This window comes from Macaca nemestrina, chromosome 8 (assembly GCF_043159975.1).
Source record: "Macaca nemestrina isolate mMacNem1 chromosome 8, mMacNem.hap1, whole genome shotgun sequence".
NCBI lineage: Eukaryota > Metazoa > Chordata > Mammalia > Primates > Cercopithecidae > Macaca > Macaca nemestrina.
The window spans coordinates 120,871,392-120,884,543 of NC_092132.1; the positions used below are offsets into that span (position 1 = coordinate 120,871,392).

The following is a 13,152-nucleotide window of genomic DNA, read 5'->3' on the forward strand; positions in this document are numbered from 1 at the left end:
CGATTACAGGTGTGTGCCACCACACCTGGCTAATTTTTATATTTTTAATAGAGACAGGGTTTCACCATGTTGGTCAGGCTGGTCTCGAACTCCTGACCTCGTGATCGGTCTCCCTTGGCCTCTCAAAGTGCTGGGATTACAGGTGTGAGGCACTGCGGCCAGCCCTTATAGCGTGTTTCAAACTCCTATTATTAACCATGTTTAGACCACGTGAACCTTGAAAGCTGTGGTTGGTATATTTGTCACGCTTCAATTTCATCAGTTTGTTACTCTTAGAATGAAGGGGAGTAAATACTTCCTTTTTTACTTTCTCTCACTTTTGTTTATCCTTATGAAGAAATCTTCATCTAAAATTGTTGATCGTATGGTCTTTGGAAAGCTAAGAGGTATTGCTTACCATTTAGTCATCAATTCCCAGGAATTTATTTCAGCCTTCCATTTCTGTTGGCCAGGCTGGTCTCGAACTCCTGACCTCAAGTGATCCACCCACCTCGGCCTCCCAAAATGCTGGAATTACAGGTGTGAGCCACCACACCTGGCTCACAAATCTTACACTCACCATTTAACAATACCTTATGGAAACCTCTCCTTGACATCTGGCTTAGCTTCATGTCATTCTTAAACAAACAAACAAACAACAACAACAAAGAAAAACGGCTGGAGAATTCCCCAGTGTGGATGTGCCACTGATGAGCAAGCTTCCACTGTTTTGACGTTTCTGCATTATGAATAGGGATGTGATAAACCTACTTCTTTATCTTTATGGTCTTGAATCCATATCCTTACATATGGTTATTTGCATTTGCTAATTACAGGAGAGTTGCCATTGAATTTATTCTTTTTAAGAGATGTTGCTTCCCAAAACCTTGAGAAAGAAAGTCAAGACAAGGAAGGCAAACTTGGACAGAAATGCCTACTCCATGAATTTTTTTTTTTTTTTTAGACAGAGCCTCACTCTATCGCCCAGGCTGGAGTATAGTGGTGTGATCTCGGCTCACAGCAACCTTTGCCTCCCAGGTTCAAGCAATTCTCCTGCTTCAGCCTCCCAAGTAGCTGGGACTACAGGCACCCGCCATCATACCTGGCTAATTTTTGTATTTTTAGTAGAGACAGGGTTTCACCATGTTGGCCAAGGTGGTCTCAAACTTCTGACCTCAAGCAATCTGCCTGTCTCGGTCTCCCAAAGTGCTGGGATTATAGGTGTGAGCCACCCCGCCCAGCCCCTACTCCGTGAGTTTAAATTGTGAGGACTGAATGAGGACATAGGTACAGTGTAAAGACCAACCTGGTTGATAATATTTGTTGTTCTCCTAAAGACTGTGGGCTCCTCTAGGCCACCAGCTGGGCCTCTGATGAGTGCCATTTATGTGGTACACAGTGAGAGTGATGTTCCAGGGTTGTGTAACTGAAAGGTGACTGACTCCAAAGCCGTGAAAAGCACAGGCTTTGGAGTCAACAGACTGAAGTGTAAGTTGCAACTCTACCACTTTCTGCTGTGAGATCTTGGGCGAGTTACTCAACTTCTCAGAAATTCAGTTTCCTCCTCTGCAAGATGGAGATAATGATACCAGTCTGAGAGGGTTGCCTTGAGGAGGAAGTGCATGTAAGGCCCTCAGCAGAGCGCCTGGCGCTTGTTAAATGTGATGGGTTCTTTATCGGATGTCTTCCTTACAGTTCTTTCCAGCTGTGCATCATTGTTTCCCCTCATCAGATGAAAACCTATTGAATGCAGGAACTGTATCTAATTCATCTTTGCATCTTTACATATCCAGTCCTTAACATGGTTTTTCCTCCTACCAACTACCTCCACGTCTTTTGCTCTGTTAAATAAGCATTGATTGAAATAAGAGCAATAACAACAATATTTTTGTTTTGTTTTGTTTTGAGACAGCAACCTGCTCTGTTACCCAGGCTGGAGTACAGTGGTGTGATTACAGCTCATTGCAGCCTTGACCTCCTGGGCTCAAACAATCCTCCCACCACAGCCTCCCAAGTAGCTGGGACCACAGGCATGTGCCACTAATGCCTGGCTAATTTTTTTATTCTTAGTAGGGACGAGGTCTCACTATGTTGCCCAGGCTGGTCTCAAACTCCTGAGCTCAAGTGATCCTCCCACCTCAGCTTCCTAAAGTGCTGGGCTTACAGGCATGAGCCACTGTGCCTAGCTAATAACAACAATTTTTATTATGGGCAATTTCAGAGTTACACTAAAGAAGTGAGATTAACATAGAGGACATCTGTGATCCATCACCCAGCTTCTACAATTGTCAAGATGTTGATAATCTTTTTCATCTAGCTTTTGACCACTCCTTTACCACCATCCCCTGTCATGGAAAATTTTATTTTTCAAGTTTTTAAACTTTTTATTTGCCTACTTTAAAAACTGAGCCAGGCGCGGTGGCTCATGCCTGTAATCCCAGCACCTTGAGAGGCCGAGGCAGGAGGATCACCTGAGGTCAGGGGTTCAAGACTAGTCTGGCCAACATGGTGAAACCCCATCTCTACAAAAAAATACAAAAAAATTTAGCTGGACATGGTGGCAGGCGCCTGTAATCCCAGCTACTCGGGAGGCCGAGGCAGGAGAATCGCTTGAACCTGGGAGGTGGGGTTGCAGTGAGCTGAGATCGCACCATTGCACTCTAGCCTGGGCAACAAGAGCGAAATTCCATCTCAAAACAAACAAACAAACAAACAAAATGCATTCCCATAATTAAAATTATTTGAACAATAACAAAAAAAAAAAAAAAAAAAGCACTCTGATTAAACTGCATTTTACAACCCGCAGGACGCCTTGGGCCAGCTTGGTTTTATTCTAGATTTCACTGTCATCCTACCACACTTCTTCCTTCACCAACATGCAAGTTCTTTTCTTTCCCACCAGCTAGACAGGCAGATAAGAGAGGCAGGCACAGCCATCAGCAGCAGCAGTTATTTGATGTGAAAGGGGCAGCACAGTCATTTAAACTTGATTTAACCTCTTTGCATCCTTCAAAGTTAAACAGCTAAAAGAAGCAAAACAGAAAGCAATGCTTTGTAGAATGAGCAGTGCATATTGGTGGCGCACACCTCATTACGAAGCCTGCTTACTTCTCCTGTTCGATCCGTTCCTTGGAAGGCAGTGGATTTTTCTCTTGCATCTCTGTCTTCTTCAGTTTCTTCACTTATTTAATTTCTCGATCTCATCCATACTGGACTTGCCAGATATGGTCACAAAGGAAGCTGAGCCATGCCCACGAGCGACTGGAATCTGGTCTGCTCAGTGTCTACTGCCCAGTGTTGGGAATTTTAAAGCAAATCCCAGACATTGCATCATTTCAACAATTAATACTTGTGTGTGTTTCCAATAATACTTCACAAAGTGTGGCCTGGATTCCTGGGACTTACCAAGACCCTGTCAGGCAGCCTGCTAGGTCAAAACTATTTTTATAACAATATTAATATATTGTTTATCTTTTTGTCCTCATTATCTCGTGTACAGTAGAATTTTCCAACATAGATCGAATGCAGCCACAAATCTGAAAATCCAGCTGTCTCCTATTAAACCAGATAAGAAAGAGTTGCAAATTTTTACAAATCTGTTGACAAAAGTGTAAAACAATGTCACTTGTCATGATGCTGTTTGAAAAATATACTTATTCTCATAAAAGTAAGTCCTTAACATGTAATATCTTTATTATTACTATGTTTTTTAAATTTAATTTTTTTTTTTCTTGAGATGGAATCTTGCTGTGTCATCCAGGCTAGAGTGCAATAGCACAATCTCGGCTCACTGCAACCTTTGCATCCTAGGTTCAAGCAATTCTTTTGTCTCAGCCTCCCAAGTAGCTGGGACTACAGGTGCTTGCCACCACGCCCAGCTAATTTTTAGTAGAGATGAGGTTTCACTATGTTGGCCACGCTGGTCTTGAACTCCTGATGTCAGGTGATCCACCCACCTCGGCCTCTCCAAGTGCTGGGATTACAGGTGTGAGCCAACGCACCCAGGCAATTTTTAAAAATCAAATGAGTATTTAAAAAATTTTTTCAGTTTTAATTTCTAGGGTAGAAAATAATCCATTTATCTGAATATTTATCCATCACACATAAAGAAAAGCTCTTTGGGGTCCTTAATACTTCTAAAATATTTTTGAGATTTAATTCATAAACCACTAGATTCATAATTTTATTTATTTTTAATTGTTTTAGAGTTGGGGTCTCACTTTGTCTCCCAGGCTGGAGTGCAATGGTGCAATCGTGGCTCACCGCAGCCTCAAACTTCTAGGTTCAAGCAATCCTCCTGCCTCAGCCTCCTGAGTTGCTGGGATTACAAGCACGTACTACCATGACCAGCAGCTTACTATTTTAAAATGTACACCTCAGGAACAAAAAACAAGAAAAATTAAAAAAAATAATAAAATGTACACCTCATGGTCAGGCACGCTGGCTCACACCTATAATCCCAGCACTTTGGGAGGCCAAGGTGGGCAGATCACTTGAGGCCATGAGTTTGAAACCAGCCTGGCCAATATGGCAAAACCTTGTCTCTACTGAAAAATACAATAATTAGCCGGGTGTAGTGGCACACACCTTTAATCCCAGCTGCTCTGGAGGCTGAAGTAGGAGAACTGCTTGAACTGGGGAGGCAGAGGTTGCAGTGAGCCAAGATCGCACCACTGCACTCCAGCCTGGGTGACAGAGTGAGGCTCTGTCTCAAAAAAACAAAAAAATAAAGTGTACACTTCAATAGGTTTTGGTATATTTGCAAGGTTGGGCAGCCACTGCTGCTAGCTAATTCCAAAACCTTTTTATCACCCCAAAAGAAAACCCTATACCCATTTTAGTCACTTTTTTTTAGACACAGTCTCGCTCTGTCGCCCAGGCTGGAATGCTGTGGCATGATCTCAGCTCACTGCAACCTCTGCCTCCCGGGTTCAAGTGATTCTCCTGCCTCAGCCTCCCGAGTAGGTGGGACTACAGTCAGTCTCCCGAGTAGGTGGGATTACAGGCGCCCGCCACCACGCCCAGCTAATTTTTGTATTTTTAGTAGAGACGGGGTTTTACCATATTGGCCAGCCTGGTCTCAAACTCCTGAACTTGTGATCTGCCCGCCTCGGCTGCCCAAAGTGCTGGGATTACAGGCATGAGCCACTGCGCCAGGCCTATTAGTCACTTCTAAATGTCCCCTCCCATTATCTAGTGGCAACCACTAATGTACTTTCTGACTCTACAGATTTGCCTCTTCTGGGCATTTCAGATAAATGGAATCATACAATATGTAGCCTTTTGTTTCTGTTTCTGGCTTCTTTCACTTAGCATAATGTCTCTAAGGTTCATCCGTATTGTAATATGTATCAGAACTTCATTCCTTTTTATAGCTAAATAACATTCCATTGTATGCATATACCACATTTTGTTTACCCAGTCATCACTTGACTTTTGGGTTGTTTCCACTGGATATTACAAATAATGCAGCTATGAACATTTGTAGCCAAGTTTTTGTATGAATACATGTTTTTAGTTCTCTTGGCAATATATCTAGGAATAGAATTGCTGGGTCCTATGGCTAACTCTATGTTTAACTTTCTAAGAAACTGTCACACTGTTTTCCATAGCAGCTGCACCATTTTACATTTTAATCAGCAATGTATGAGCATTCCAATTTCTCTTCCAATTTCTCTACATCCTTGCCAAAATTTATTTTCAGTGTTTTTCATTCTAGCCATCCTAATGAGTATGACTCAATAATTTTTAAGAGTGTAAAGGATCCTGAGACTAAAACCTTTCAGAACTGCTTTTCTGACTAATAGCTTTCACAAAAACATAAATGTGCTAACATTATCAATCTAAAATACTCCACAAAATTGTGTAATACCAGGATAATCATGTTTGCCTGGGACAAATCCAGTGTACACCTTTGTACCAGCACAACTGTTAATAGCGCCTTCTTGAACTCTCAACATATTCTGCTTAGATGACAAATTGTATGAACACCGTAATAACTAATCTATATTCACGTTTCTCTGATTGTCTTAAATATGTCTTTTTATAATTTGGGTGGGTTTAGTTTTTTATTTTTTTGTGGAGACAGGGTCTCACTTGTTACCCAGGCTGGTCTAGAACTCCTGGGCTCAAGCATGAGACACTGCACCTGGCCTACAATGTATTTATTGAAAATAAGATCTGGGCCGGATGTGGTGGCTCGCTCCTATAATCCTAGCACTTTGGAAGGCTGAGGCGTGTGGATCACCTGAGGTCAGGAGTTTGAGACCAGCCTGGCCAACATGGCAAAAACCCATCTCTACTAAAAATACAAAAATTAGCCAGGCACAGTGGCACATACCTGTAATCCCAGCTACTTGGGAGGCTGAGGCAGGAGAACTGCTTGAATCCAGGAGGTGGAGGTTGCAGTGAGCTGAGATCACGTCACAGCATTCCAGTCTGGGCAACAGAGCAAGACTCCGTTTCCCAAAAAAAAGAAAGAGGCCAGGCACGGTGGCTCACACCCTCACACCTGTAATCCCAGCACTTTGGGAGGTCAAGGTGGGCAGATCCCCTGAGGTCGGGATTTGGAGACCAGCCTGACCAACATGGAGAAACTCCATATCTACTAAAAATGCAAAATTAGCCAGGTGTGGTGGCACATGCCTGTAATCCCAGCTACTAGGGAGGCTGAGGCAAGAGAATCGCTTGAACCCGGGAGGTGGAGGTTGCGGTGAGCTGAGATCATGCCATTGCACTCCAGCCTGGGTAACAAGAACGAAAGTCTATTTCAAAAAAAAAAAAGAAAGAAAATAAGATCTGGTGGGGCACAGTGGCTCACGCCTGTAATCTCAGCACTTTGGGAGGTCCAGCTGGCAAGAAAGCTAGCCCTTGCCTCTAAAAAAAAAAACAAGAAGAGAAGAGAAGAGGAAGGGAAGGGGAAGGGGAAGGGGAAGGGGAGAGAGAGGAAGGAAGGAAGGAAGGAAGGAAGGAAGGAAGGAAGGAAGGAAGGAAGGAAGGAAGAAGGAAGGAAGAAGGAAGGAAGGAAGGAAAAATATGCAACATTGTTGGTTGAGAATATCTTAAAACTTTCAATCTATATCAGTTCTCATCCTTGGCTTGGCTGATTATATTATCTTGGTGTCTTTAAAACAATTATTTATTTATTTATCTTTCCTTGAATAAATTAAATTTCTTGGTGTCTTTTGCTTCTTTACCCTCCATGTTTCTTGTCATTTGGTAGTAGACCTAAAAATTTGATTAGATTTAGGGTCCATTTTTAGGCAAGAATATTTCGTAGGTGGTGTGTACTTCCTACCTTATTGCATTCAGAGGTGCCTGGTATCTGGCTGCCTTGCTTTTAGTGATGTTCAATAAATCAGTAGTTCATAAAGTTATAAAGTTCCCCATCAACCTTCACCTCGTAATTGTAATCACACTGGATGACAGTTGCCTTGTCTCAGTGCTTCATTAGGAGGTGTGAATAGTGACTTTCTAATTCTACCATTTTGTTGTATGTATTATCCTTACAAATGATTTGGGTACCCTGAAACAGAAGAATAAATGCTTGATTTTTTTCCTCTTATATACCAATTTTCAAAATAAACATTTGTTTTCTTAAGTGATCCAAAGGTGAATGATTTTTTTTTAGTATCACTATGAACTCATGGATTTATATATATTTGTTTTAATTCATTACAGTCATTACTCCTTTACAAGACCAATGCTGTAATCCCTGAGCTGTAGGGCCTTCGGTGTGTTGTTTGTTTTTTTTTCACATCACCTCAGCAGCAATATTTTTTTTTTTTTTTTTTTTTGAGACGGAGTCTCGCTCTCGCCCAGGCTGGAGTGCAGTGGCGCAATCTCGGCTCACTGCAAGCACCGCTTCCCAGGTTCATGCCATTCTCCTGCCTCAGCCTCCCAAGTAGCTGGGACTACAGGCACCCGCCACCACGCCCGGCTAATTTTTTGTATTTTTTAGTAGAGACGGGGTTTCACCATGTTAGCCAGGATGGTCTTGATCTCCTGACCTCGTGATCTGCCCACCTCAGCCTTCCAAAGTGCTGGGATTACAGGCGTGAGCCACCACGCCCGGCCACCTCAGCAGCATTTGATAACTACCTTGCTTTCAGGCATAACAAAACGCCACAGGCCCACCTTGTGCAATTTCTGCCCTAGTTCTGAAATCAAAATCAATCATTTCCTAAAGCCTCACTGGTTCCTTTCAGTGGGAAATGGCATTTAAACTCTGAATTTGGACACCCAGGGTGCTCACAGCCATTAGACTGTCATTCTTCTTGGCCTTTCAGTGAACACAACCAGGAGATATATACACACACACACACACACACACACACACGTATATATGTATATATTTATATGTATATATTTTGTAGAATGAGGAAAATTACTTATAAATTCATACCAACATTGCCAATTCTAATTTCAGATTACAGATTTTTTTACTCCAATATGTGACTCAATCAGATTACAGAATTTATAGCTAACTTCATTGATTTGATACTAGTATCTCTTTTATCTTTAACTGAAAATCTGGGTTTCTAACAATATTGAGTTACTTGTTATTTTATACACATATATAAGTTATACAAAATACATGTAATAACACCTAAACAGGCCAGGCATAGTGGGTCATGCCTGTAATCCCAGCACTTTGAGAGGCCGAGGCAGGTGGATCGCTTGAGGTCAGGAGTTCAAGACTAGCCTGGTTAACATGGTGAAACCTCATCTCTACTAAAAAATACAAAATTAGCCGGGCATGGTGGCACACACCTGTAATCCCAGCTACTTGGGAGGCTGAGGCAGGAGAATCGCTTGAGCCCAGGAGGCAGAGGTTGCAGTGAGCCGAGATCATGCCACTGCACTCCAGCTTGGGCAAAAGAGGGAGATTCTGTCTCAAAAAACAAACAAACCAAAAGAAACAACCTAAACAATAATATTAGTATTATTACAATACCATTATTATTATTATTATTATTTTTGAGACGAAGTCTCCCTCTGTCGCCCAGCCTGGAGTGCAGTGGCCGGATCTTAGCTCACTGCAAGCTCCGCCTCCCGGGTTCCCGCCATTCTCCTGCCTCAGCCTCCCGAGCAGCTGGGACTACAGGCGCCCACCACCTCACCCGGCTAGTTTTTTCTATTTTTTAGTAGAGATGGGGTTTCACCATGTTAGCCAGGATGGTCTCGATCTCCTGACCTCGTGATCCGCCCGTCTCGGCCTCCCAAAGTGCTGGGATTACAGGCTTGAGCCACCGCGCCCGGCCTACAATACCATTATTAAATGCAGTTAATTTTTTTCTGTTTTTAGGCTTTGTCACACTAAGGATATAGAGTCAAATTAACAAGTTTTACAGTCTGTAATTTCTATGTGGTTATGCCAGTGACTCCATGTACACTTTGACTGTTTCTTTTCTTTTAGGAAATGCTTTGTTATTTTCTTTTAAAACATAGTTATGTAGGCTCTTGAGCCGCTTACTTTGGCCCACTCCTGCCCTGTGGAGTGTACTTTCATTTTCAACAAATCTCTGCTTTTGTTGCTTCAAAAAAATAAATATATATATATGTGGCTGGGCACCGTGGCTCAACACCTGTAATTCCAGCACTCTGGGAGGCCGAGGTGGGCGGATCACGTGAGGTCATGAGCTGCAGATCAGCCTGGCCAACATGGTAAAACCCCATCTCTACTAAAAATACAAAAATTAGCCAGGTGTGGTGGTGGGCGCCTGTAATCCCAGCTACTTGGGAGGCTGAGGCATGAGAATCACTTGAAACCCCGGGTGGCAGAGGCTGCAGTGAGCCGAGATCGCACCACTGCACTCCAGCCTAGGCGACAGAGTGAGGTTCTCTCTCTCAAAAAAAAAAGTAAAACATTTACATGAATCCAAAGTTGAAGCTATTAAACACAGTGTGTACAGAGAAATCTAGCTTCCATTCCTATTTCCTTCACCCTGTTATTTTCCTACATGTCACCATTTTTCTTAGGTTATAATTTATACTTTATTGCTTCTTTAACATGTAAGCAAATGCACACATCATTATTTCTATTTCCCCATCTTTCTTACAAAAAAGGCAACATTTCAACACGTGTGAAAAGGGGGAAAAATAAAAATAAAGGCAACATATACATGGCCTCTGTCCTGCTTTTTTCACTTAACAATACATCCTAGATTTCCAAAGCAGTCCACAGAGATGGTTCTCTTTCCTCTGTACAGCGGCATAAAACTGCATTGTATGGATGTACGTAGCTTATTCAGCCAGCCCTCTGTGGATGGACGTGTGAGTTCAACATTTATTCCATGACCGAATTGTGCCAGGCACTGGGAATAAAGACGTGGTCTCTGGCTTCAGGAAACTCGGAAGTGCAGATGGGGAGATCTCCACAATACAAGTGCTTTCTTTATAAGAAGTAATAGCTTGGGTCCACTTAGCACGAGGGGCACATGGATCAGGGAAGAGACGCTTGCACACAGGAGGGATACAATAACTGTCTATTGATTGGCATCTTGCTTCCACTTGGGCCTACAAACAGGAGAGTCCCCTCGGGAGGAAATGGTTACCCATGGTTGAAATTGCTTAGAAAATCATGAGTGCCACCAATTGGTCAGAGAAGGGAAAGCTGAATGAAAGAGGCGGAGAGGGAGAGTCCTAACCACAAAATTACCCTGGAAAGAGGAAATGTAACAACACAGGAGCTGTGGTTTAACATGAGCCAACACCTGTGTAGAACTTTCTGCTGACCAGATATTGTTCTAAGCAGTTTACATATAACCCCTTTCTCACAACACTCCTAAGTGGTACGAATTATTACTACCTGTATTTTTCCGATAAAGAAATTAAGGTGGCTGGGCGAGGTGGCTCATGCCTGTAATTGCAGCACTTTGGGAAGCTAACGCGGGTGGATAACTTGAGGTCAGGGGTTCGAGACCAGACTGGCTGACATGGTGAAACTCCGTGTCTATTAAAAATAGAAAATTAGCTGGGCATGGTGGTGGGTGCCTGTAATCCCAGTCACTCGCGAGGCTGAGGCGGGAGGATCGCTTGAACCCAGGAGTTTGAGGCTGCAGTGAAATATGATGACGCTACTGCACTCCTGCCTGGGCGACAGAGCAAGACCCTGTCTCTAAAAAAATTTTTTTAATTAAATAAAAAATAAAAAGAAATTAAGGCACAGAGAGTTTACCAAACTTTTGCCCTAGGCCACACAGCAAAATGGAAAGAAGGGCAGGCGAGCAGACAGCAAGACACCGCAGATGGGACAATTGCAAGCAGTGCACCAAGAAGCTGGTGCCCTCCCCAAGGTGGGAGGAAAGTACTGTACGTCCCTCTGCCCCATGACCACCTCCTGGCGAGAACAAAGGACACCCGACACATCACCCCTCCCTCGCCCCTGCGCGCGCACACGCCCCTCAGCCTACCCCAGGTCAGAAAACCCCGAAAGGCTTTCTCTGGACTCCTGACCCCTGGGTGCGCGGCTGACGCCTTAAAGGAGTCCCTCTCCGAGCAGTGGCCGACACATCTCTCTCGCGCGCGCCACCCCTCCCAGGGTCCGAAGCTCCCGCCTGTGCAGTGGCACAAATGAAGTTTGCCTCCTCGGGCTCCTGCGAAACCGTGGAAGCTATGAGAGTCACAAGTTCCTAAATGTGACCAGCCCCTCGGGAACTGAAGGCCAATCGGGCTCAATTCCACCCTCCAGGAAGGCGCAGGAAGAGGGAACAAGATATGCCCACGGGGCGTGGGGGACTTAACACAGGGCAGTAGCACAGGAGCGACCCTTCTCGCGCCTTCTCAAAACCCAACCAAACACGGCTGGTTTCCACATCCACCCGGGCCAGAGCCCGCAGCCTCCGGCTCCCCTGGCCAGTTCCGGGCGCCGCCTGCGGCCCATGTCCAAGACTGCGCTCTGCTGTCCCCGCACACCCGGCGCCGACATCGGCGGGGCGGGACCAAGACGGATCCTCCAACGCGACGACCCGCCTCACTCGGGGCTGCCCCAAATGCCACTTGGGGCCTTCTACCTTGACGCTAGAATTTTAATTTTCAAACGCTTGTGCATATAGGCTTTAGAACGCTAGGTCCAGAAACCAGCTAAAGTATTGCATTGAACAGAAAACCAAATACCGCATGTTCTCACTCGTAAGTGGGAGCTAAACACTGGGAACACGTGGACATAAAAGTGGCAACAACACTGAGGTCTACTAGAGGGGGCACTAAAAACGGGCCAAGCTGCACTCCAAATCCCAGCATCACACAATATATCCAGGTAACAAACCTGCGCAGGTATCCCCAAAACCTAAAAAATTGTAAGCCATTAAAACACACTGCACAGGCCAGGCGTGGTGGCTCACGCCTGTAATCCCAGCACTTTGGGAGGCCGAGGCGGGCGGATCACGGGCCGAGAGATCGAGACCATCCTGGCCAACATGAGGGAAACCCCCCGTCTCTACTAAAAATACAAAAATTAGCTGGGCATGGTAGCGCGCGCCTATAGTCCCAGCTACTCGGGAGGCTGAGGTAGGAGAATCTCTTGAACCCGGGAGGCGGAAGTTACAGTGAGCCAAGCTGGCGCCACTGCACTCCAGCCTAGCGACAGAACGAGATTTCCACTCCCAAACACACACCTCACAGTTGTACAACGAAAGAGCACCCGTGCATGTATCTTACAGACAGAAAATAATGGTACCCACCAGTGGTAACTACAAGACTATTAAATCAAATCACCTATAATTGTAACTAGCAAGAACGTAAACTAAAGCGTTAAATTGATCCTTGAAGTTCAGGTCAGATGGGGAATGTGCCGACGTCGTAACAAGGTTGTAGGGTGGCACATCTCACACAAACGTGTGAACACCCAATCATCACGCTCATGAACCACAAAAGGATCACCTTATAGTTACCATTAAGGAGCTCCAAGTATGTGCCACTAATTTTACAGATAGGGTGACTACCGTAATGCGACATATCGAGTCTTCATATATAAAACCCTGGATGTTTTCAAAGCCACACGGAAATTCTGTGATTATTCTTTTGTTTCTACCTTAGCAAAGGAAAGCAGAAACACAATTAGCGAGCGGATTATTATATATGCAAATTTGTTCTCCATGGTTCCACCGCTCGGTCTTGTTCTCGAGCATGGATCTTTATTGCTTTACGACCATACGTCGTGAAATAAGAAGG

At 44.3% G+C, this 13,152-nt stretch overlaps 1 long non-coding RNA gene and 1 other non-coding gene across 2 annotated transcripts in view; both read right to left on the reverse strand.

The window, feature by feature from the left end:
- The window catches only part of LOC139355874 (uncharacterized), a 36,130-nt gene extending 24,712 nt beyond the window's left edge, over nt 1–11,418 (reverse strand). The window contains exon 1 of the long non-coding RNA XR_011607113.1: nt 11,394–11,418. This is a non-coding gene — a long non-coding RNA (uncharacterized lncRNA). The remainder of the gene's footprint in view (nt 1–11,393) is intronic.
- Nucleotides 11,419–12,754: 1,336 nt separating this feature from the next.
- Nucleotides 12,755–12,858, reverse strand: LOC112425718 (small nucleolar RNA U13). The gene has a single exon (XR_003016848.2). It is a non-coding gene; the product is annotated as a small nucleolar RNA U13 (small nucleolar RNA).
- Nucleotides 12,859–13,152: the final 294 nt, after the last annotated feature.